The sequence below is a fragment of the Vipera ursinii genome (genome assembly GCF_947247035.1).
Source record: "Vipera ursinii genome assembly, chromosome: 3".
In the NCBI taxonomy this organism is placed as follows: Eukaryota; Metazoa; Chordata; class Lepidosauria; order Squamata; family Viperidae; genus Vipera; species Vipera ursinii.
Genome location: NC_139516.1, coordinates 32,877,672 through 32,900,548, shown reverse-complemented (window position 1 = coordinate 32,900,548; position 22,877 = coordinate 32,877,672). Strand labels below are relative to the sequence as shown.

Below are 22,877 nucleotides of genomic sequence, written 5' to 3'. Positions count from 1 at the left end.
GAGAGGAGTGGGACAGATCTGAGGGTCTCTGGAAGAAGGAGGGTCTCTGGGCCAGGGCCAAGGCAGTGGGGGCTTTTCCCTCACTGTTTCCAGGATGGCTTTGCGGGCCTCATGAAACCACTTCGTGGGCCGGATCCGGCCCCCGGGCCTTGTGTTTGACATGTCTGTCTTAAATCCACTGCCACCTCCCAGTTCTCAGGATTTGTCAAAGTAATTGACAGAAATCCTGATAAACAATTCCTTTATAATTCTAGGGTGAATGTAATTGGAACCTAGAAATGTAGGCATTCAAATTAGCTAGAAGTTATTTTCCTATATCTTTATGGACAGGCACTCTCCTTCAATATCATTTCAAAATGCAACGACTTAGATGTCATATTACCTCATTACAGCAATACATCCATGATTTTCCAGATGAAATTCAGTATATGATACCTTTGTAGGACATTTGATGAATAAGTACATCTCTTTGTAAATACTTCATTGATAGCTTTAAAGTATTGGGGCTCCTGTTTGGTTGATGATAAAATGAATGCATACAAACTGGTATGGAAGTTTGCTAAGAAACATCTCACCTCTGTTTGAACATTTTTCTTTAAAAGTACTATAGAAGCTTTCTTGTCTGGCAAAATTATTTAACTTTATATTTTAACTTTAGACATTTTATTTAATTTTATATTTTACTTTAGAGCACGGGTGACAAACCCGCAACGTCACATAATGTGTTGTGACGTATCGCAACTTTTTTCTCCTTGCCGTCAATAGGGTGGGCACGGTTTTGGCGTGATGCATCCAGTCCGCAGGCTGGCAGTTTAACACCCTTGCTTTAGAAATTGGTCTTCTTTGTTCCAGCTTAATTAGACAGTTGCCAGTTTTATACATATATGAATCAGTACAAGTTGTCTAAAGCATTTTCACAGCTTGGGTTTGGAAACAATTAAAAATGCTATAGAAAAGAGGAAAAGGAAGATTTGGACAAAGTAAAGTTTGCACAATGAGGCAGATCAGGGTATAGGTTTGAGCCTATTTGCAACTCCAGATTTAATTTGGCATAGAGACTGAGGTCTTGTCATTGCAAAGAAACCTGAAGTCCAGTAACTCAGCAGAATAAAGAGGCATTCAAACCCCTGGTATAAATATATAGTTTACAAATAGAGCAGGGATGTCAAACTGGTGGCCCATGGGCCGGAGGCATCATGCACAGGCCACGCGCACCCCAGCTCCGCAAAGGCAAAAAAACGTCATGATACGTCACATGACACTATTAGGTTTGACACCTGTGAAATAGAGAAACTATTTTCTCACAAAAAATGAACTAAAAAAATTTTAAAACGTGATAAGGCACAGAGGAATGGAACTTGTTTCTGTGAAGACAAGCACATTTCAGTATTGTTAGGTGAGTCTTATATATCAAATAAAAAGGTAAAAAGGTAAAGGTTCCCCTGCACATGCGTGCTAATCATTTCCAACTCTAGGGGGTGAGTGCTCATCTCTGTTTCAAAGCCGAAGAGCCAGCGTTTGTCCGAGGACGTCTCTGTGGTCATGTGGCCAGCATGACTAGATGCCAAAGGCGCACGGAGCGCTGTTTCCTTCCCACCATAGTGGTCCCTATTTCTCTACTTGCATTTTTTACGTGCTTTTGAACTGCTAGGTTGGCAGAAGCTGGGACAAGTAACAAGCGCTCACTCTGTTACGCAGCACTCAGGATTCGACCCGCCAAACTGCTTGTCTTCTGATTGACAAGCTCAGCGTCCTAACCCACCGCATCTCTTATCAATTAAATAGTTTTGGAAATTTAGCTGAAATTAATTCTAACATATTGTTATGGTCTCTCAGTGGTTTTTTAAAATCTTTCTTGCTAGTCCTCAGGTTTTAAGCTCATTTATTTCTTAAGACATTTATATATCCACCCATCTTTGAACTAACTCTGGGAGGCTCCCAGTTGAAGTGCATGAAAAAGTTACTGCAAGATTACTGGTAAGATGAATGGAAATTGCACATGTGTACATTTGATTATGCGCAATCTTTATTTGGGCACATCTCATTTGTCTCAATAAAATTTGCTTTGGAAATATTGCAGATAAATTGTGCTTTTAATGTATTTCTTAATTTACAAAAGAAGAGAATATATGTAGTTCAGGGTTAAACTGTGGAGTCATTCATGCTCCCTCAACTTGGTTGATTGCAGACATTTCATTACCTGACTAGGTGACATCATCAATGCACTGATTAGTTATCTACTCCAAGGCTTTTCAACCTTTCCACCCATTGTACCACTTTTAGGATATGGCAACATCCGAGTACCACCAGTCGCGTAGCACAAGGTGTCAAAAACTTGATGACACCCCCCCCAAAAAGGACAAAAGTGATGAAGTACAGGTAGTCCTCGACTTACAACAGTTCGCTTAGTGACTTTGAAGTTACAATGGCACTGAAAAAAGTGCCCCCCAAGCCACAGCCGAGCAAGACATCTGTCTGCCTGCCCGGCGGCGCTTTCCTCCTGTCCGAGGTTTTCATTGTTGTAAGCAGTTCTGTTGAGGATTGGCAGCGAGGATGGGGTGGGGGCTGTTTGGTTTTTATTCCATCTGCTGGTTGGTTGCAGCAGGTTTTGGTCACTTCACATGACCCTGGGACACTGTGACCATCATAAATATGATTCATTTGCCAAGCATCTGAATGTAAATCACAAGGCCCTGGAGATGCTGCAACATTCCAGCTGATTGGTGCTTCTTCTGGGCTCAGAGATGCCAGAATCAGCGCCGAGCTCCAGCTGGAGCCTGGCACTGATCCTGGTGCTTTCGCTAAGCTCTGACAGCCCTGCAGCTCCAGCCATCTCTCGTTCAGGCTTGTGTGGTGCTGCCACCGGTTCAGCTCATTCCCCTCCCCCGCTACCACTTTTCTAGGATGGTCGCGTACCACCTGCCAGATGTCAATGTACCACAGGTGGTACCCGTACCACTGGTTGAAAAGCCCTGATGTACTCCACGATTAGTTTACATAAGAATTGCAGAGACTTACGTTTTTCTCTAGTTATGTTAGCAATGTGAGCCAGTTGTTTCTATCTTATATGAATGTCATACTATAATATCTTCCCAGCCTAACATTCTTAACACTTGCTACCAATTCTGATAGCAGATTTAAAATTAGCTGTTAAACTCAGGATCTGAAAAAACATTTGTTTATTTGTTAGTAAAGGTTTTTTTCCTTGCCTTACTAGTCGATTATTCTATTTTTCCCCCTGTTATTTTCTGTTGGGTAGGAAGTTCACCTTTGCATAGTTCTGAATCATTTCAAAATATAACTGGGCCATTGTTTATAGTGCCCATCAATGCGAAAATACAATTCTTTACTTATAGAAAACTCATATTAAACTAAATGTCATTTTTCCTTTTAGTATATTGGTTTATTTATTTACTTTCATTTTCTGTGTCACATTAATATGGGCACTCATCTTACACAAAGTGACTCTGAGCAGATAAAAAAACTATTAAAAACATATATAAAATCAATTAAATGCAATTAAAACAGTAAACAAAAATAAAAATAAAACCCAAGTGGGAGATTACAGTATTACACGTAATACAGCCAGAGTAATTTGCCAAGTAAGTAGTCAGAATAAATTGGATTGAATTTAGAATAAGGGAATCAGTTTCATATGTTCGTAGTTCAGATGAAACATTCTTAAGTATTGCAAATCAAGAGCATCCATAAATCCAGAATAAAACCAAACAGGCATTTTGCCTGTCGGCAATGAATTTCTTTTAGTTCAAAAGAAAACTGAAGAAGCAGGACTTTATGTTGTCTTAACAATCCTAATAGAAAGGTGCTAAACAACTTTCACCTTTAGTCACAATTAAAATAAGAAAATTAGTTAAAAATTCATAAGCTGCACTCAGTTACATTTTCAGGCATTTTGTTTGGTTTAACTAGCTTTCAAAATATCAGACTTCAAAAAATTCCTTATCAGTATGAGGACTAGAAGCTTATTATTTCAGAAAAGCTACTGACTTTTGCAGGTGTCAAATGGCATAAGTTGTGTACATAAAATATATGTTTATAACCAAGTGCACTCCAAATACATTGGACCTCTGGGAGGAGAATGCATCCCTGCTTATCAAGCTTTGAAAGCTGGACTGTTACTATCACTATTATACATGAGATGTGAAAATGAAGCTGTCTTGTGTTGGAAAATATTTACAAGATATTGCAAGATATTCAGACAGGACTAAGACTTTAGGGTGACCAAATGTCATCCTTTCCCAGGCTTTTATTGTCTGTTAAAATGCCTCCATGCGGGTTAATACTTAGACCAGACATGTCAAACACGCAACATCATGTGACATTGCGCAACGTATTGGAGCTTTTTCTCCATTGCTGGCAATGGAGTGGGTGTGGCTTCCTGATGACGTGTCTGGCCTGTGGGCCGGCAGTTTGACACCCCTAGGTGACTGAAAAAATAAATGGGCCTTCCAGTTCTATGATTCTAATCATAGAATGGGAAGGGGCCATTTATACCGTCAAATCCAACTTTCCATTCACATAGGAATCCAATTTACGGTATTTATTATAGATGGCTATCTAGCTCCTGCTTGAAGACATTGACTTAAGACATTGACCATCTTTCTAGCTAAATGGTTCCATGGTTCAATACTGTACCACAAGATCCAGGTGCTGGGCAAGGGACATATGGAACTTTTGATGGACCTGCATGGGTAGAAGACATCGGCAAGAAATCAGTGGAGAAACAAGGCTGGTGGTTCAGATTGTGGCTCCTAGGGCAACTTTTACAGTGTTACCACCTTTGCCATTGAGTTGACACCTGTCCTGTTGCCCTAACCTCCATTGCTGGCTTAACCCCACTGCTTCCTCCCCAGGCAGGGCTGGCAAGCTCCCTTTGGCAGATGAGACTCTGCCACCTTACTCTTGTTCACTGTGCCCTTGCCTGGATCCCAGGCTAACAGTGAGAGACTACATGTACCCAGTATCCTATTTTGTCCTTTTAAGACTTGGTTCCCGGTGTTTTAATCCTTACTCTTCTCTGCATCTGTTCTAGTTTGTCTACTAAGTATACCCTGCTGATTAGCCTCAAGTTGAAGAGAGCCGATCACTGCTTGCCTTCTTTGACTTGTCAGAGGAGAAAGGGCTCTCCTACGCTGGAATTAACACAACTATTTCTCATTGCTGAATATCAGAAGAATACACCTCAGCTGTACACTCTGTAGTTATACAAACATTGACTTGTTGTTCAAAAATCAGTAAAATCCACTCTGCATTATTCCAAGAAGAGTTAAAATGCTGATGAAGAGTGTCTTATATAAAGACATATTGCTCATCAGCTACACCAGTGTAGACTCAAGCGGAATTTCTCTTCCAAGCTCCAGGTGACAAAAGAAGGCGCTTGATAATTGTCACAAACTCAACCTATTCTTCTACAAAGTGTGACAGAGGAAGAATGGGGCCAGCAAATTAAATGCGTTGAGGAAAGTAACTGAGGAGAGGAACTATTCTATTTTTTATTTTAAATAGAATTTGCCCTATAATTAGTACAGTTTGATTAAAGAAAGTAAGCTTTCTTGATCATGGTTAAATTAATCAAATGCATGGAGTATAGTCAAAGTCATCTTAAGTAGATTGTGCTTTAAACTAAGTAGAACATAATCTTCTGGCCAGTGCAAATATAGCCCAAATGTGTGAATCCAAGGTTAATTGGAGCCTTGGTGGAGCAGTGGGCTGATGCCTCCTTAAGTAACACCAGCTGCCTGCAATTATTGCAGGTTCGCATCCCACCAGGCTCAAGGTTGACTCAGCCTTCCATCCTTCCGAGGTAGGTAAAATGAGGACCCAGATTGTTGGGGGCAATAAGCTGATTTGGTAATAATGCTGCTTGGGGGGGGGGGAAAGCCCTAATAAGCAGGCATATACATAGAATGAAGGCTATTGCTAAGCACATTGATTTGTGCTTAGATTGTAAGCCGCCCTGAGTCTTCGGAGAAGGGCGGGATATAAATGGGATTAAAATAAATAAAATAAATAAAAATAAAATTGCATAAAACAATCTGGCATAAAAAACCTGTTTAAAAGAACCCTAAATCTTCAAGATTCAAGCTGTACATTCATCCCAAACCTTACAAATAAGACATGCATTTTACTTTTAAGAGGTTGTAAAATTACCTCAGGTTTGTTCGTCTGTGTCCAAAAGAGCTTCTTATTTTGTATGTTTTGAATTGTGCACCTTAAATCTTTATGAATCTTTTGATGATATAAATGGGAAACATTAAAAGTGAGAAATATTTCAACTTTTGAAAAATCAATTAAAAATAATGAAGCATTTGGTTCTTTGTTCATCAAAAATATCAATATGTTAAGAATAAAACAGAAGAATACTATAGGGTATAACAAAACTATAAATATACAACAGCTGAAAGAATGCAGTATTTCTAAAAATGCATATTTCTAAACATGGTAAAAATTTAAGTTAATGAACAAATAACACAATGCTGCATAAAAATGGTATGAAGGCAATTTTTCAATAAATGGCTTAATGAAAATCAAACCACCTACATTTGATTTATTTGAAATTTTCATTTCTTTCAGAAATTTAGGATATTTGCAGTTACCCTAGTCACTCTTTAGGGTTAGTTAACAGTGCTAAAATAGTGTGTGACGGGACAATTGAGGCTCCATCCCTTTTTAAGGTACATCAAACTACTGTATATAAAAATGAGTGGGGCTTTGCTTACCCAATTACATTTGCCATTTTGACCTCCCTGTTCTGTGCTGTCAACTACCCATGACTCTGATATAGATAGATGATATTTATTGCAATTGTAAATCTTTTATCAAAGTAGCACAACACATGGTATAAAATCAAAGGCAGAAGAGTGTACTTTTGCAAAGAGTCTGAAGAGACAGATCTCAAGTTCAGGAAGATCTAATAATACTGTAGTCCATTTCTAGTTCATGGTTCTGGGTGAATCAACAATAGCACAGAGAATAAAAGGAAATTAGAACATTTTTCACCCGCACAGCCAGTTAGTAAAGGAACGGTGGATAATAATCAATGATTTTCTAAAAAAATATATACAAAAATGGGATTTTTAAATTTTTATCAAATTTATTTTAATAAAATGCTTTTGGAGTAAACATCTATCTAATTAATTTGTTTTCTACTTAAGATATATTAATAATTTAATTTATTCAGTATGAAATGGAGCTTATGTAGTGTGAGGCTGTATATTCAGCAATATTTACATTTTTGGTAAACTTGTTCAGTGAATCCAAGCTTTGCAAGCTAAGATAACATGCACTGCACTGATGCATTCACACAATTTCACAGTAACCATGAGATAAATCATAAAACATAGTTCAGGAATATTCTTTTATCCATAGTTTTGCAAATCTATGTACACTACAAACTGTATGATTGTTTGAAGAAAAATGCATCTGTACCAGGCTCTTAAGTGTTTTAATTAAATAAAAGAATTTGTGTAGTTCTCCAACTATCGTGTTTCCCTGAAAGTAAGACCCAGTCTTGTATTACTTTTGCCTCCAAAAGAGGCATTAGGTCTTATTTTGGGGGATGTCATATATTTTTTGTGACAACTGCCTTGCCTCGTGGTGGTGGCACCAACAGCCCCATCCAGCAAGCGTCCGCATGGCTGCCGGCCAACTTCTGTGGCTGCTTGTGGCAGGAGGCCATGCAGCACATTGTGCCACTGCCACCACAACAAGGCAAGGCAGGTGGGGGAGGGGGTGGAGCTGCCCCACGCACCCTGCACCCGCTTACTTTAGGGCCCCCCAACCACGCCATTCCTTGCTCGGTGACCTTCCCTTTCACTCCCCTCCCGAGCCAGACTGCCATGCTACGGAGGATGGGCAGGGCAGGCTTGGTACCCCTCCTCCATTTTGTAGCCAGGGGGGAGTGATGGTGAAAGGCTCTGCTGCTACTGTGCGCTGCCGGAGGGGTTTTCTTCATGCTTCACCCCACAGATCATCTGCCCGGCGGCAGCCACCTCCTCTACCAACTCTCCTCTGGCTTGCACCATGACTGGGCAGCACAAGCCTCCCTTCTGCCAGTCCTCCGTCACTGCCACTGAAGAGAACAGAGAACAGGGAGGGGAGTGGCTCTGCGCAGCAATGCAGAGCAGAGAAGAGCACTTGCTTGCCACCTTGCATTGCCCTGCGTCTCCCTTGTTCGTTCTGGAAATGGCAGCCCCGTTTCCTGCTCCTTCTCCTGGCGCTGCGGTAACTTTGGCGCACCACCGCCTAGCTCCTCTCTCTTCCCAAAAGAATTTCTTCACTAACCTGCTTTCCACCTCTGGCACGTTTCTCTCCTGCTGCAGGGAAACGGAGTTTGTGGGACTAAAAAAAGTTCAGTCAGACCTTCTAACTTATTTATTTATTTATTTATTTTATTTTATTACATTTATATACCGCCCTTTCCCGAAGGACTCAGGGCGGTTTACAGGGTGATTAAAAACAAAAATACAAAAGTTAAAAACAGATTAAAAAAATTATATTCGTCCCTGCATAAGTAAAACCCCAGTTAAAATTAAAATTAAAATTAAAATTAAAATTAAAATTCTCAGCCTGGGCCAGAGAGCTCGAAGAGCCAGGTCTTCAGGTCCCGGTGGAATGAACGGAGGTCGGGGGCAGCCCTAAGCTCCACTGGCAGCTGGTTCCAAAGGGCAGGTGCACCCACTGAGAAGGCCCTATCCCTGGGTGTCGTCCACCGGCAATCTCTTACCGGTGGCACCCTGAGACGACCCTCCCTGTGGGAGCGCACTGGACAAAGGGAGCTTGATGCCGGCAGTAGGTGTTCCCTCAGATATCCCGGACCCAAGCCATTTAGGGCTTTATAGGTCATCACCAGCACCTTGAATCTCACCCGGAGGGCAACCGGGAGCCATTGCAGCTCGCGGAGTAGAGGTGTTACATGGGAGTATCGGGAAACCCCCATCACAACTCGCGCGGCCGCATTCTGCACCAGCTGAAGCCTCTGAGTGGTCCTCAAGGGCAGTCCCATGTAGAGAGCGTTGCAGTAGTCTAATCGGGAGGTCATGAGCGCATGAGTGACTGTGCTTAGGGCATCTCAGTCCAGATAGGGTCGCAACTGGTGCACCAGGCAAACCTGGGCAAAAGCCCCCCTGGTCACGGCTCCTTATATGGTCTTCAAAATTGAGTCGTGAATCCAGGAGGACGCCCAAGTTGCAAGCCCTATCAACGGGGGGTAACACCTCACCCCCCATCGTTAGAGATGGAATAGTCTTGTTAACCCTAGATGCCGATATGCACAGCCACTCAGTCTTGGCGGGGTTTCTCCCCGTCCAGACCTGGACCGCCTCCAGGCAACGGGACATCACGGCGAGGGCATCGCTGGGTTGGTTCGGGGTGGAAAGAAAAAGTTGGGTATCATCAGCGTACTGATGATACCCCACCCCGTAACCACGAATGATCTTACCCAGCGGCTTCATATAGATGTTGTACAGGAGGGGCGAGAGAACCGACCCCTGAGGAACTCCACAAATGAGAGGCCTCGTGGCGGATCTCTGCCCTCCTGTCAACACCGACTGCGAACGGCCCAGGAGATAGGAGGAGAACCACCGTAAAACGGTGCCTCCCACTCCCAACCCCCTCAGACACCGCAGTAGGATACCATGGTCGATGGTATCAAAAGCCGCTGAGAGATCTAATAGGACCAGGACAGAGGAACAACCCCTGTCCCGAGCCCGCCAGAGATCATTCACCAGTGCGACCAATGCCGTCTCCGTGCTGTATCCGGGTCTGAAACCCGATTGGTACGGGTCCAGATAATCAGTTTCCTCCAGGAACAGAGAAAGCTGATGCGCCACCACACTCTCAACAACCTTCGCCAAAAAGCAAAGGTTGGAGACTGGACGATAGTTATTTAAAACAGCCGGGTCCAGGGCAGGCTTTTTGAGGAGGGGTCTCACCACCGCCTCCTTCAAGGCGGCAGGGAAGACACCCTCTTTCAAAGAAGCAGTTATTACTGCCTGGAACCAGCCTCGTGTCTCCTCCCGGGCCACATAAACTAGCCAGGAGGGGCACGGATCCAACAAACAGGTGGTGGTGCTCAGCCTCCCCATGATCCTGTCCACATCATCAGGGGAAACAGGATCGAACTCAGTCCAGATAACATGCTGAAGACTGTCCGATTCCTCCACGTCAGACTGCCCAGTCAGAGTCCAGACCGGTCCGGATCTGAGCGATTTTGTCCGCCAGATGATGACTAAACTCCTCGGCTCGTCCCCGTAAGGGATCCTCCCTCACCTCCTGATTAAGGAGGGAGCGAGTTACCCTAAACAGGGCGGCCGGGCGATTATCTGCAGACGCGATGAGGGCAGCGAAGTAGTTAGACTTCGCCATCCTTATCGCTGCAAGATAAGACCTTATAAAGGTTCTTAGCTGCAATCGGTCAGATTCGGATTGGCTGGACCTCCAACCGCTCTCTAGACCCCGTCTCCAACGCTTCATCTCCCGGAGCTCCACAGAGAACCACGGAGCCCAGCAGGATCTGCGCCGGGTCAGAGGTCGCAAGGGTACAACACAGTCAAGTGCCCCGGCGGCCGCCCTTTCCCAGGCATCCACCAGGGCATCGACTGGGCTGTGGGTAAGGGTGATGGGTATAGACCCAAGCGCCATCTGGAACCGTTCCGGGTCCATTAGGCGCCTGGGGCGGAACCACCTGGTCGGTTGTGGTTATAGTAATCCAGCATATCTGGGTGGTGCAAGGCTGAAAAAACTGTTATATGAAATTACCTAATCCAATTTTAAAGAGTGTAAGGTACAGAGTGAACGCCTGTTACTCGTCCCAGCTTCTGCTAACCTAGCAGTTCGAAAGCACGTAAAAATGCAAGTAGAAAAATAGGGACCGCTACGGTGGGAAGGTAACAGCGTTCCGTGCGCCTTTGGCGTCTAGTCATGCCGGCCACATGACCACGGAGACGTCCTCGGACAACTGCTGGCTCTTCGGCTTTGAAACGGAGATAAGCACCGGCCCCTAGAGTTGGAAACGACTAGCACGCATGTGCGGGGGAACCTTTACCTTTATCTTTAAGGTACTTGCCTTTTGTATAACTTGTAGCACATCATACATTATTATTATGGTTCCTCAGAGTCATTCAGATTTTTAGACTGGATTTAGCATTTTTATCCACCTATCCTCCCAAAGACTTGGGATAGGCAGTTGTTATGGTTAGATGATGTAACCTGAGGACACAGAATAAAAGAGAAAAAATAGAGAAGATAAAATATAAAGATCTCTAAATGAAAGTAAAACGATTGTGGCAAAAGAACACAAAGGTAGTATTAATAGTAATAGGTACCTTGTGTGCAATCCCAAAGTTACTAGAGCATCAATTGAACACCATTGGTATTGACAGAATCACCATCAGTCAATTGTAAAAGGCAACTTTACTTGGAACAATTTAAATCTTGCAATGATATCTTTAACACCATGAAACTACAGAAACGACATCTACCTATCCATGGGAAGGACTCAAAACATTGATAACAATGTCAAGGCCTCTCTAAATATTTGGCAGATTCTGACCAGCAAATTACTTTATGAAATTGCAACTACCAGTTCTTTAGCTGGTTTTGTCCTTCATTTGCATCAAGTACTTCCCAAGATGAACTTTATTAGAATGAAATACATTAAGTGGTTGTATTTATTGGCATAGGATATATGTGCATGCAAGCATTATGGTGGCCTTTTGTAATTGTCAGATGCAAATGTTGCCAATGTGCAGATTTTCTAAGTGCCATCCAAGATCTTTTTGGTATGACAACTAGTGTGCCAATAACCACGGGGATCACCATAGGTGGTTTATGCCATATTCTTTCAACTTTGATTTTCAGATCTTGATACTTTGTGATCTTCTCCAATTCTTTGTCTTCTACTATTCCCTGGTATTGTTGTATCAGCTATCCACACTTTGTTCCTTTCAACCAGTCAGATCTGGTGCATTTTGTGCCAAGACTTTTATTAATTTGTATTCAGAAATCCCACAATGTTTTAACCTGCTCATTTTCAACTACTATTTCAACTATATGTTCCTGCCGATTTTTCATTACTGACACATGCTATTTTTTACAGATATTCCAGTGAATCATTTTGGCAACTGTGTTATGTTATAGTCAGTCTGTGCGATCTTGAGCTGAATATATGATCTACTGTTTCTTCTGCTTCTTTGTACAACTTGCACTTTGAATCATTTGATGATTTTTCAGTTTTGACTGTTGAAGGAAAAGTCTTCATCATGGTTCAGTCCAAGCTGGGAATAAACAACATGGTGACTGCTTTAGAAAGAAGGTTGCAGTTTATTGAAGAGGAGAGCCAGACAGAAAGATGGCTCTGGAAGAAAGGAGAGAGAGCACATGTAGGGAGTGGGTTTTTATACCCTTTGGAGCCTTTTGTTTGGAGTTGCTTCCTGTTCCTGTTTGAGGCTTTGTATTTCCTGTGTCGTATTTTGACCTGTGTCCCTTTGGCATCTGTGGGTTAATTCTATTATGTCCTGTCTTAGACTTTGTGTGGGGTATGTAGATTTTAGGTGTCTTTGTCTTCTTAATCTCCTAGCTTCAACTTTCCTGAATGGTTTACATCTGCATTTCTATAGAGCTGGTTTCTGCTTGGGGGAGGGAGACTGGGCATGCTTTTCTGCCTTTTTAAGATCCTTTGAGGAAATATAATATTCTGCTCTTTTAATATTTCCTTCTCTGGGGGGCTGACTTCCCACATGACCTTGGTTACATTAATTCATATAGCTTATTCTTGAACAACCAAAATCAACCCTTTAGGTTCTTTTTTTTAATGTTCCAGTTATAAGCCATTGCCAAATTTTATCTTTTTCTACTTTTTCTCAATCTTTTGTAGAAATCGACCATGTAATTTTTTTCCTTTCTAGCATTCTGTTTGTATTTGATTTGTATGTGATTTCTTTTTCTTTCTTTTTTTTAAGGAGACCTTTCAAGAGAGCAAAGAAATCAGATTGGCCGACAGGCAAGGCTTGATTCTAACCCAAAGTCTCTCCTTCTTGACTCCTTTTGCTCCTCACCAGCTAAAATCTGTAGGCCTTCCCTCTCTGGACTTATTCTCAGATCATACCCTATTTTCCAAATAGTTTTAACTCATTGGACTTCCCCTGCAAATCATCCCAAACTAGTAATTACATCACTGAGCGTTCTTGTTCTGTACCAGCCTGCTACCGGCCCTGCAACAAAAGCAGGGACGACCCCTTTACAAACGGCAAGAGGCTGGAATAACGTCTGCCACATTTATTACTACAAAAACAAACAAGACACAACCAAGATACAGGAGCTTTGAAACACTATCTGAGCGGTTGCTTTCAGCAAACCAGCCCTCCCCACACATTCCCTTTATAAAGAGTTCAGGGCGTGGCTTCTCTCTCCCTCCTTCCGAGAAGCCCCACTGCCTTCCTCTGTTTACTCCTACTTGACTGCCTCCTGCGTCGGGCGTCCTTGAACAGGGCCAGCTGTGGGTCATCTTCATCCACACTGTCAGGCTCACACAGCTGGGTCTCCATGGTGACCAAGTGGGAGGGGCCTGCCTGAGGGCAATCATCAGCAAGATCTTCAACCCCCTCAGCAAGGTCTTCAACACCCCCCTCCTCCTCTGAGTCGTCCGACCCAACTGCCGAACCCACAGGCTGACCCTGAATCACAACAGTTCTTTTTCCTCACTGGAAATGTGGAAATATTGCGGTTGGTCAAAGAACCAGATGTTTGGACTGGATTTGGCATTCTTATCCACCTATCAAGTCCTATCTCAGGTTCTTGGGAAGACGTCAATAGGTGGATGAAAATGCCAGATCAAGGTATAGGGTTTCCTGCCTGAGCAGGGGGTTGGACTAGATGACCTCCAAGGTCCCTTCCAACTTTACTATTATGATTATGATTTTATTCCATTATTATTACTAAAGTTTCTAGGTTGCCCAATTCCAGAACAACTCTGGGTACGTTTATAAAATTAAAACACAACATTTCATTAAAAAGACAACATTTATCCGAGGGAACAATAATCTGTAAGTTTCCCCCCCCCCACATCAGCCTCAATTTAAAGGAGTACCCAAACCTAATAAGACTAACCTAAAGAAATGCCTACGTTAACTGAACTGAACAAATTATTTGTCCATTGGCATAACTGTGATGTTATGAGTAAGAAAAGTAATCTACTTTCTTTATATTGAGCACGATTTTTAGACTTTTTTTCATGAGTCTAAACTGTTTTTTCTCTAAGTTAAAAAGTCTTATACATTTAGCATTTCATATATGAAATAAATTCCAAATATGTCATCACTTTTTCCATTTGTCTGAACCCTTTCCGGTTCATTATGTCATTTTGGAAATTAGGTGACTGGAACTGCAAGTGTATTTGTCATCTAGACACTTCAACAAGTTTGTGTAAGGATCTCAATAAAAATTTCTCAGTATAAGAGCTTTTCAGGCATAATCCTTTTTTGCTGTTTTTAAAATCCCGCTGTCCATATAAACATATATGAGATGCATTTGCTTCAGTGTGCATAGTTTTTTTTTTTTAAAAAATGATTGTGCAAGGTTCACAGAGGGATTACTAGTAAATAAGCTTGCATAAAAATGAAATGTGTGGTCATTTTTTTCTTTTCAGTTTCTGTAACTTCTCTGTTTTCCCTACCTCCTTCTTATTACATTTGTTCGAGAAGGTTGATTTCCTGAGAGGCATTCTTGTTAAGAGCTAGTTAAATTCCCATATTTTATCTGGAATTAATTATGAGCCAATGTCAAATGTTCTTTAGCCTTCTCCTAGTATGCTGCATGGATGTTGGTCTCTAATGTCTAGAAGTGGGAGCCTGCTGTTTATGTACAATTAAAATACAGTATTCTGTAATTAAATGTCTGGCTTCCTGATATGCTTGATTGTAAGCTAAAATATGCTCTGTATATTTACATTTCCTTTCTTCCTGTTGAGCTGCAGCAAATACATTTTTGGGATTTCTTTGTTGGAGATGAAAATTGAAATAAATGGAGGACTGGGTCACCTGAGACCTATGAGTCACTGTCTGGAGCATGGTTCTCTGCTAAGTGAAAAAGCAGCAAAGTTCAGTTCAGTTAATGGGAAGATTGTTGACTATTTTTTTGTACATGTAGTCCTCAACTTACAACCACAAATGGGCCTGGAATGTCTGTCGCTAAGAGACTTGCACTCAATTTTACAGTCTTTTTTACTTCATTAATCATGCAATTCTTAAGTGAATCTAGCATCTACTGCTTGGTAAGCTAGAAAAAGGTAAAATAGACAACATCACCACTAGGTGGATTTGTAGCTGGCTGACAAACCATACTCAACAAGTGAGTAGTGAATGGTACTACATGCACATGGAGAGAAATAAGCAGTGGGGTACCACAGGACTCCGTCTTAAGCCCAGTACTCTTCAATATCTTCATCAATGACTTAGATGAGGGAATAGAAGAGGAACTCATCAAATTTGCAGATACTAAACTGGCAGGAATAGCCAACACCCCAGAAGACAAGCTCAGGATTCAAAAAGATCTTGACAAACTGGAACAATGGGCCCTATCCAAAAAAATGAGTTTTAATGTGGAAAAAAGCAAAGTTTTACATTTAGGCAGGAAAAATCAAAGATATAAGTACAGATTATGTGAGACCTGGCTCAAAAACAGTAACCGTGAGAGGGACCTTGGAGTCCTAGTGGATGATCACTTGACAATGAGTCAGCAGTGCAACAGCAGCCAAAAAAGCTAATACAATCCTGGGTTGCATAAACAGAGGCATAGAATCAAGATCATGCGAAGTATTAGTACCGCTTTATAAAATCCTAGTGAGACCACACCTGGAATACTGCAACCAGTTTTGCTCACCATATTATAAAAACGATGTTGAGACCTTGGAAAAAGTTCAGAGAAGAGCAACTAAGATGATCCAAGGCCTGGAGACTAAAACATATGAAGAACAGCTGCAGGACTTGGGTTTGGCAAGTCTAAATAAAAGAAATAGTGGTGACATGATTAGCAGTATTCCAGTATTTGAGAGGCTGCCACAAACAAGAGGGGGTCAAATTATTCTCTAAAGCCTCAGAGGGCAGGACAAGAAACAATGGTTGGAAACTGATCAAAGAGGGAAGCAACCTGGAATTAAGGAGAAACTTCCTGACAGTGAGGAAAATTAACCAGTGGAACAGCTTGCCTTCAGAAATCATAGTACCCCATCACTGGAGGTTTTTAAAAAGAGACCGGACGGTCACTTGTCTGAGATGGTATAGGTTCTCCTGCTTGAGCGGGGGGCTGGACTAGAAAACCTCCAATGTCCCTTCCAGCTCTATTCTATTCTAAATCATCCACAACTTGAGAATGCCTGGAGTGATTTAGGTTTAGTTAATTAGAACCATGGTGGCGCAGTGGTTAGAATGCAGTATTGCAGACTTGTCTGAAATAGTATAGGTTCTCGTGCTCGAGCAGGGGGCTGAACTAGAAGACCTCCAAGGTCCCTTCCAGATCTATTCTATTTCCCCATTGACTTTGCTTGTCAGAAGTCATCTGAGAAGGTCACAAATGGCAATCATGTGATCTTGGATGCTGCAACTGAATTTTGATCACCTGACTGCAAGCATGCTGTTATGGTTGTGAGACCAGTCAAAACTCATTTTTTTCAGGACCATTATAACTCTGAACAGTTGTTAAATGAATGGTCAAAAGCCAAGGCTTACCTGTACCTGACTATACTTGATTGTTTTACTGTACAAATGGAGTTGGGAAAAGGAGTGGAGGAAATGTTATTACTGGAAGAAATCCTGGAAAAAATGAAAATATGCTAAGGAAATACCTTAAACTCTTGGTTTGAGGTGGTTTATCTTTTGTATAGAAAAGGCAAAAGTTATGTATGGACATGTTCAGTTACTGTACACATCATGTGTACAGTAGGTATATCATCCATTGTGGTCCTAGTTCATTGTTGTTTGTCCAGGGAGAAGTGTGTTAATTATAAAAGTCATATAGTAGGAGTTTTCAACTGTGTTTGTGAGATACCACTGCTTTTCTTCATTTCTTACCTTACTGCATAATAGAACAAATACTATTAGTGCTTGACTTAACGGTGGTTAAGTCTGGTGGTTATAATTTACTATGGGCTTGGAAAAAGTGATGTTGGCTGTTCTGGCTGTTGCATCACGCATGGCAATTTGGGTGCTTGGCAACCAGCTCACATTTACATAGCTGCAGCATCTTGTGGTCACATGATAGCTTCTGAGAAGCGAAGTTAATGAGAGAAGCTGGATTTGCTTAATGACCATGTGATTTGCTTAGCAATTGTGTTGATTTACATAACAACCATGGTAAAAATGGCTGTAAAAGTAGATCCAGTCACTGAGGACTCAATTATCAACTGCATCATTTAGTGCCCAAAATTCCAGTCCCAATTTGTGATCGTAAATCAAGTATTACTGGCATATTGAAGGAAATGTCAAATTTTCCCACTTGAATTATTAGGATGACTAAAGTTGTTGATAGCACAAATTTACTTGTGTAAATCATCCAAATTGAAATGGTCCATTAAATATGGACAAATTGCATAATGTAGCTCCTTCAGCTGGACCAGCAGTATCCCTGAAATAGATTTCCTGAGATATACAAGGGAATATCTTCAAAGGCATAAAAGATAATTAGGTCAAAACAAAACTTAATTTAGTATGATTAAGCTAATTAAGCAGATGGAATGTAAATGAAAACTACGGTCAGGTATGATTATAAAATATAGTATGAAAACAAAGACTTCTGTCCTGTTAAATAATCATGTGAGATTGAAGAATGTCAGCACTGATTTTTTTAATGTTTTGTTTTTAAAAAAAGTTATGATGCCTTTTAAAAACAATTTTAAACAGAACTGATTAGTATTCATTGCCAGTTTTCAATGTCATTAAATCTTGAACGAGGGAACTGCTGTAGTCCATTCTTGTCTTTCAGTCCTGATAAAGCAAAATATTTCTTTAGGCCTCCATCTTTTTGTATCCAAATTATAAAAGCATGGTGGAACTTTCTTCCATTTATGCAACAAGTTGTTACTGGGTTTTTTTTTAAAAAAAATGTCATTGATTAGTGATACAATAGTTGTTGGTACATTTTAAATTTTCCTGGGCTAATAGTTTTCCACAAAGTTGCTTTTTTTTTGTCCTTACCGTGCTTCTCTTTAGAATGACAACTTTTAAGAAGAAACTATTTTAATCCTATGAGGGAAACGTTATTTATTTATTTGCTGTATAATAATTTTGAAGATGAGAAATATAGTAAAGTACTGCTCTTTATTTGAAATTTTAATGGCAAATGTATGTATTAGAAATGTACAAATTGATTTCATTGATTTAGGTCCTGCATTTAAAATATTGACTACCAAGGGTCAAAATCATATTTCTGTAAGTTTTCCTTGCCTATAGAAGAATGGTGGTAGGAGGAGGGTTGTATAAAAATGTTGTGAATAGCTAAGAAATCAGTATCCTTAATTATTGAAGGATATATGCCATGACAATGTCATGGTGGTATAAAAAAATAAGTTATGATTCTAATGAAGAAATTGAAAACTTATAATGAATTCAAAATTAAGAGACATGAATTTTATTTTCTATTTTCTAAATTATACACCTGCAACTTTCAGAATAACAATAAATAAATGTGTGATATATATCATTAATATATATAAAAATAGGTAGTATTGCCAATATACCAGGCCACATATTGTGGTTAGAAAGCACATGCTGCTAATTTATTTTTCCTCTTCATATTTAACTATGGTGTACGTATGACTTCTTGCAGACTAAGCAAGTTTGAAACAAGCAAGGCTTCCATTTCTAATTGTTCCTAACTGGAATTTGAAAAAAATAATCAGCATAGTATTTCTTAGTACAAACCTAGTGTCTTACATTTAAAAATCTATGGAAGATTGCAAACTCTGTTTCTGCATCTTTACTGCAGTCTTCATATGTCTGTTCTTGTTCAGGAATCTTGTCCTAATTCAATGTGTATATGCAGACTTAGAGCTTAGGAAGATAAAAAGCCATAGCCCAGAAAATACTGGTTCCCAAAATCAGACTGTTAACTAATATTGTGTGTGGTTTTATTCTGTACATTTATTTGCTGAATATTGGTGAAGATAGCAAGAACTCTTTTTTTTTAAAAAAAATAGTGTAGAATAAATGGATTTATTCAAGAATTGAAATATCTTTTTATGTTGGTGCTGATAGTTTTATTGTAGCCAGAAATGAAAGAACCATGCTGATTAGTTTACATATTTTGAACATGATACTAAAAGGCTATGTATTATCATAATTTAATCATTGTGACTTTTAATTAGTAATTTATTGACTACATTTATATTAGTAGTTGAATGGTTCTTTTGTCTACCCAACTGGTAAAGGTATGTACAAATAGTCCTTGAGCAATGAGTGTTTGGTCAGCTGAACAAATTATAGTAACAACCAGTCCTTGGAGTTCCTGCCATCCCAGCAGCCCCGTAATCATGTAATTGTGATTGGGGTGCTTGGCAGCCCATTCACATTTATGACCAGTTGTCAAGTGCCCCATAAGGTCAATTTTAGGCCAATTGGTAGAAAGAATATACTGTTAGTGTATATACAATATAATATACATGATTGCCATTGGCAAATTTTCCTGCTGACTTCCCAATAAAGTCAATAGGGAAACCAACATGGAATGAGCTAAGTCTTTCCCACTTGTGCTGCTGCACAGGTCACACATGCAACTCTGGGCATCCTCCCTGACCTGCACTTTATCCCCATATACCTTCCCTAACCCACATGGCATTCCTCATACACTGTAATCAGTAACACTGGCAACTCAAGACTGCAGGGATTGCCATCACTAAATAGTGCAGTCATGTTTTATGGCTGCATGAATTAATGATGGACATTCTGATTCCCATTACTGTCATAAGTTGGGGACTACATTGTGATTCTTTCAGCCCCAAGTCGTTTCATTTCCCCCCCAGATATTTTAATAATAATTTCAGCATTTCTACTGCTCACTGTACGTTTTTTCTCTAATTATTGCAGTTTTATAGTTTATTGCTAATATTTATTGCTGTTATTATTGCTGCTCTACTTTTTGTCCTATAATGTCCCCCTGTGTTGTTTTCTATATTAATTTATTTGTTTGATTTCTTTTAAAATAAGATTAATGATGAGTACTGAGGTATCATTGTAGTTTAAATCTTTAGTGATATCTCAGTACTCATCATTAACTGGTTCCGGGAGATGTGACAAGTACTAAAAACAAGTGCCAAGCAAACCACGTGACTTACCACGTGACCCTTTGTTTCAGCCAAGAAGGACTTCCTCTCTGTCCCTTTTCCTATGTCAGTGACCTTCCCACCATGGCCAACTTCTTGTCTGCCCTCTGTAGCCATTTCCCTTTTCTCTTGCAGCGACCTTCCCAACCTGCACGACTTTCTTTCTGTCCATTATCCGCAGCCAAACATACAATGAGTACCGGGACAGCATTGTTGTGTCAAAATGCCAAGTATTTAGTGAAGTACCAAATTCAACGAGTTTTGAAACAGCTGAGTACCGCTGTTAGTAAACTGGATATCTAATAATATATATAATAATGCTTTTTGAGTAGAACTATTAGTTTTATTATCATTTGATCCAGTGGTGGGATTCAGCCAGTTTGCACCACTTCGACAGAACCAGTAGCTAATTTTTTGTTGCCCAGACCCAGAATGGACTTCTGGAAGCGGCATCCACATAGAGAACTGGTTATTCACATATTTGAATCCCACCACTGATTTGATTTGGCCGTGCAATTCAGGTGCTTGTTTTAAGTCAATTGGTAGAAAGAATATACTGTTAGTATTTATAGAATATAATAACACAGGCATTTCAGCTTGGATTCCTACATTACTGTCAATGCACCTCACTTCACCACCCCCACCTTCGCTGCATTGTAGACATACACAAAACTTGCTGCAGGATTTGTGGAGCAGTCTGCTTCTATCATATTTGAAGGCAATGGATTGTCTCTCCTAACACTGCAAAATGCACCTGCCCCCTCTCCTTTCAAACATTTTGGTGAATTCCAGGGAAGGGACGGAGACTGTTTCTCAACGGAATTGCTTCATATGGCTGGCTGCATCTTTCACAGCAAATCTCTCCCTCCCACTCCTCTTTAGACCACAGGAATGTTGTTTGAGTTCCCCTCTGGATTGCACCACAGATACTTTGCTTTAATGTTGCAGCCCTTTTTGCTTGCCAAGATATATCTAGCTAAGCAGCCATAGCTGTGAACAAAAGCTGATAAGGTTGGATTTTCTTGTAGGTTGCCAGTGCTTTATCTGCGCATCTTTGCTTACTTCAGGGAATTGTAGAAGGGCACTTGATAAAAGAAACAAGACAGGTGGCAGTGCTTCTAGGCGTATATATTAATTAACAATCTGATTACATCTCCAGAACCTTTTCTGTCACTGCCTGCAGGCTTCTATTAAACTACTAACCTGACCCAATTTCTGTTTCACCTGTAGCCTGAGACTGGGCATATTGTATAATATAATGGGCTGTATTGAGGTTCCTGTACATCAGCAGCCCCCAACCTTTTATGCACCAGAGATCAATTCCATGAAAGGCATTTTTTCTATGGATCAGGGGCCATGCTTCCGTGTACTGCCGGATCCCACGCATATGCGGATGGGACTTTGCTTGCTTGTGCATTCTGGTTCTTGGCAGGCTGCGGACTGGTGCCGGTCTGCAGCCCAGGGGTTGGGGACCTTTGCTGTACATAGTTCATAAGGAATAAAACCTAGTTATTATGAGTAAGCGAACAGTTTATTGTTTTGGGAATTTATACCTCAATTCTTTTGCAAGCAGAACACATTAATGTATTGTAATTTACTTAAAAATATTTTTCTTTCTCAAAAAGTATATTGAAGCCAATAATATTTTCTAGCAACATATTGTCTTCCAATAGATGGATTTGTATTTTAAGTTAATACTATCTAGAAAGAACGGCTTTCTGTCTTGTTTTGATTAAACTTCAGTTCATTAGTCTACTTCCTGCCCATAATCACCTTCAGACAGCCTGGTCACATGGTGACAATTAAAGAAAATTGAAAATCACAAACAAATTTTAAACTAATGAAACAGAGAGACTAGCACAGGGTAACAACAACAAAGATTACAGAAGACAAAATCAATAAAAAGAGTAGTAGAGAAAGCAGTAGTGCTCTGAATCATAAATCAGACCTGAGCAAGATCTATCCAGAAAGCAAGTTTCTCTTTCCACATAACAAAAGTATATCTTCAATGCAAATGGGAGGGATTTCAGAGCACTTTGATGAACAGAAATTTGGAACAAAGTCAACTTGTATTGAATGGACACTATGGGAAGGATGATACAAATAGAATAGTTCATAAGATTTCTATAAGATTAGGTAAGAACCAGCACTTTGAATTTAACCTGGAATTTATTTTTATTTATTTTAATTCCATTTATATCCCACCCTTCTCCGAAGACTCAGGGCGGCTTACAAGCTTAGCAGTAGCCTTCATTCTATGTATATGCCTGCTTATTGGGGCTTTCACACACACCCCAAGCGGCATTATTACAAAGTCAGCTTAATTGCCCCCAACAATCTGGGTCCTCATTGATTCCATAGCAAAAAAAACCCTACCCCTCCCAACCCATTGTGCTTCATCCCTCTTGTCCCAGCCAGTAATGCTGTTGGTAGCATTTTTTGCATCAGTGAACATACAATTGTGTTTCCTCCTTCAGTGTATTTTTTTTTCAGAATAGTAGCCATGTGAATAAAACAAACTACACTGGAGAGGTAATGTCTGGCCCAG

At 40.5% G+C, this 22,877-nt stretch overlaps 1 protein-coding gene across 2 annotated transcripts in view; it reads left to right on the top strand.

Moving 5' to 3' along the window:
• CHD6 (chromodomain helicase DNA binding protein 6) overlaps positions 1-22,877 on the top strand; it is a 144,588-nt gene that overhangs the window by 5,171 nt on the left and 116,540 nt on the right. The gene's annotated exons all lie outside the window — the stretch shown is intronic.